General features: G+C 44.6%; 1 pseudogene; it reads right to left on the bottom strand.

The window, feature by feature from the left end:
- LOC106734632 (60S ribosomal protein L22-like 1 pseudogene) overlaps positions 1 to 3,650 on the bottom strand; it is a 7,588-nt pseudogene that overhangs the window by 1,397 nt on the left and 2,541 nt on the right.

Raw genomic sequence — 3,650 nt, 5'->3', positions numbered from 1 at the left:
CCCTGGGGGGTGATTTCTCACTTTCTGTCTCTCTGTCTTTCTGGCGAGAGCACACACCCTATAGCAAAAACCTCTCCAAAAAAAAATAAATAAATAAAAAGCCTCTGCTTTCTCTCTGTCTCTCTTTGGTAAGTATGTGCACTCTCTGGCAAATTAAAAAAATAAGAGGGACCAGCAGTTGGCGGAATGTCTATGCCGCTGGACTCACATGTAGTCGGTCACAGTTCAAGTCCCGGACCTGGTGGCTTAAACTCATGCCAGGCACGTGTGCATGCATGCCCAAGATTACAGCATGACAAGACCCAAGGACTTGTCAACGGTGCTTCTTCCTCTTGCTTTCTGGCTCATGCACACACACATGTTCTCTATCATAAATAAAACAAATAACTTTTTAAAATGTAAACAATATAGAGACCAGCAGATAGTGTATTGGTTGCCCCGCTGGACTTCCATGTAGTCGACCATGGTTTGAGTCCTGAACCTGGTGGCTTAAAACTCATGCCAGGCATGTCTGCATGCATGCCCAAGACCCTGAGACAAGAATGAGGCAAAGGGATTGCGGTGTGGTCATCCCCCTGGGGGTGATTCCTTGCTTTCTGGCTCTATGTCTCTCTCTGTCTTTCTGGCAAGCGCACGTGCTCTGTAGCAAAACTCTCTCTTAAAAAAAAAATTTAAAAAAGAAGAGAAGGAAATAAATAAACTTAAAAGACACAAACCTTAAAATAGAGCTATTGGAGTCATCAGCATACACATGGTACCTGAAATCAAGCATCAGGTAAATCACTCATTAAAGTGTTGGAGTAAGAAGATAACAGAGGCTAGAATTCTGGGGAATGTATACAGAGGAGGAGGATGGAGAGTAAGGAGGAAAATCATAGCATGATATCATGGGAACTAAAGAGGAGAAATTTCTAGAAATAAAATTCATTGAGGAGCCAGCAGGTGACATGGTGGTTAAGGTGCTGGACACTCTCACATTGCCAACCATGGTTCGAGTCCTGGACCTGATAGCTTGTTTTCTCACTCCCCACCTTCCTCCAAACCCCATCTTTGTCTGGTCAAATTAAAATAAATGCATGAGGGACCAGCAGGTGGTGGGGTGGTTAAGGTACTGGACACTCCCACATGGCTGACTGTGGTTCAAGTCCCGAACCTGGACCTGATGGCTTGCTTTCTCTCTCTCTCTCTCTTTCTCTCTTTCTCTGTCTCTCTCTCTCTCTCTCTGTCTTCTCTCTCTCTCTTCCTTTCTCTCTCTGGTCAAGCTAAAATAAATGAATCAATAAATAAAAAGTTAAACAAATAATTCTTTTTTTAAGAGGTTTTTGCTATAGGGCGTGTGCGCTCGCCAGAAAGACAGAGAGAGACAGAGAGACAGAAAGTGAGAAATCATCCCCCATGGGGGATGGCCACACTGCAATCCCTTCTCCTCCATTCTCCTCTCAGGATCTTGGGCACGCACACACACGTGTTCGGCGTGAGTTTAAGCCACCGGGTCCGGGACTCGAACCGCTGTCAGCTACATGGGAGTTCAGCGACATAGCCATTATGTTAACTGCTGGTCCCAACAAATAATTCTTTTAAAAAATAAAATAAAATAAATGAAAGAATAAAATTAAAGCAATAATTCTTAAAAAAAAAAAAAAAGAAAGAAAGAAAGAAAGAAATTCATTGAAAGCAAATACTGGGATCAGCAGATAGTGAAGTTCACGATGGCTGGATCCCACATAGCTGACTGCAAAGTTCAAGTACCATACCCTGCGGCTTGAATAATATACTGGGAGCATACCCAGTGGCCAACTGCTCACATGGCCAGCTGCTCAGTTCAAGTCCCAGACCCTACGACTTGAAAAACACCCTGGGCCTGTGTGCATACATGCCCAAAACCCCAAAAGGGAAAAGAAAGAGAGGGAATCGTGGCTTGCTTATCTCTCTGAGGGGTGATTTCTCACTTTCTTTCTGTTTCTGTCTCTGTCTTTCTCTGGCAAGTGCACACACCCTACAGGAAAATGTTTAAAAAAAAAAGAAAGCAAGCATCAAATACTACAGAGAGGTTCCCTCTGAAGTACGTTTGTTGGCTTTTCAAATATGGAAGTCACTTATGAACATAAGTGTTATGAAGTCACTTATGAACATTATTTAAACACTTTTAGTGGATAATGGGAGCAGAGGCCAGGTCACAGTGGATTGAATTATAATAGAAGTAAGGAAGTGAGTGTGGACTACTTTTTCTGAATATCAGAATCTGAGAACTTCTTTTATTAAGAATTACTTATTATTTAACTTTATTTATTTATTTTTAATTTGACCAGAGAGGGACAGAGAGATACAGAGAGTGAGAGCGAGAGAGAGAGAGGGAGAGAGAAAGTGAAAAGGCAAGCCTCCAGGTCCGGGATTCAAACTACAGTCAGCCATGTGGGAGTCCAGTGCCCTTAACCACCATGCCACCTGCTGGCTCCTTGAGCACTTCTTTTAAAAGTGGCAATATTGGGCCCACCCATGGCAGGGTGGTTGGGACTGCTGGATCCCACATGGCCAACCATGACATTCACATCCTAGATCCAGTGGCTTGAGAAACAAACTGGGTCTGTGTGTGTGCCCAAAATCTTGAAAGGAGAAATGGAGGAGATGGGATTGCAGTGTGCCCATCCCCCATGGGGGTGCTTTCTCACTTTCTCTCTCTCTTTCTCTTCTCTGTCTCTCTGGCTAGCGCATATGCTCTCTAGCAAATTTTGAAAAGTGGCAATATCAGTTACCGTATGTTAAATAACAAATGTAAAGGGGCCAGCAGGTGACATCGTGGTTAAGGCACTGGACTCCCACAAGGCGAACAGTGGTTTGAGTCCTGGACTCAACAGTTTGAAAATCATGCCGAGTGTGTATACACCATGTACCCAAATCCAGGAGGAGAAAAATTTGCTGTGGGGCTATCCTTCCTGAGGGGTGATGCCTTGGTTGTTAGTGTTTTGAAGAGGAAAAAGACTTGGTCACTATCTCAAGATGCTCTTAGTGTAGGAGGAGACAGATACTGAGGTCGAAGACCACAGAGGCAGGAACATAATTTCTATTAAAAGAAAGAGTTGGGGGGAACCAGCAGTTAGCGTAATGGCTATGTCGCTGGACTCCCACGTAGTCGACCACAGTTTGCGTCCCGGACCCGGTGGCTTAAAACTCACGCCGGGCACGTGTGCGTGCGTGCCCAAGATCCCGAGAGGAGAATGGAGGAGAAGGGATTGCGGCGTGACCATCCCCCCTGGGGGGGTGATTTCTCGCTTTCTGTCTCTCTGTCTCTCTCTCTCTGTCTGGCGAGCGCACGTGCCCTATAGCAAAAACCTCACAAAAAAAAAAAAGAGTTGGGAATCTGAGAAGACCTTACAGAGAAAATTACATTGGAGCTGGGATTTGAAAGATGAGAGGTCCTTCCACTGAAGGGTGGAAAGAACATTTTAGGTAGAGTGACACACAAGCAAAAGTATGCAGAGGTACACGTTCTATGTCATGTTTGAGGATGACTAAATTGTTCAGTGAAGTAGGCTGCCAAGGGCTAGACTGCGAAGACAGTCTTTTTTTGTTTTGTTTTTGGAGAGGTTTTTGCTATAGGGCGCGTGCACTCACCAGAAAGACAGAGAGAGACAGAGGGACAGAAAGGAAGA

The sequence above is a fragment of the Tupaia chinensis genome, unplaced genomic scaffold (assembly GCF_000334495.1).
Source record: "Tupaia chinensis unplaced genomic scaffold, TupChi_1.0 Scaffold000165_2, whole genome shotgun sequence".
NCBI lineage: Eukaryota > Metazoa > Chordata > Mammalia > Scandentia > Tupaiidae > Tupaia > Tupaia belangeri.
This window is presented reverse-complemented; position numbering and strand designations above follow the sequence as displayed.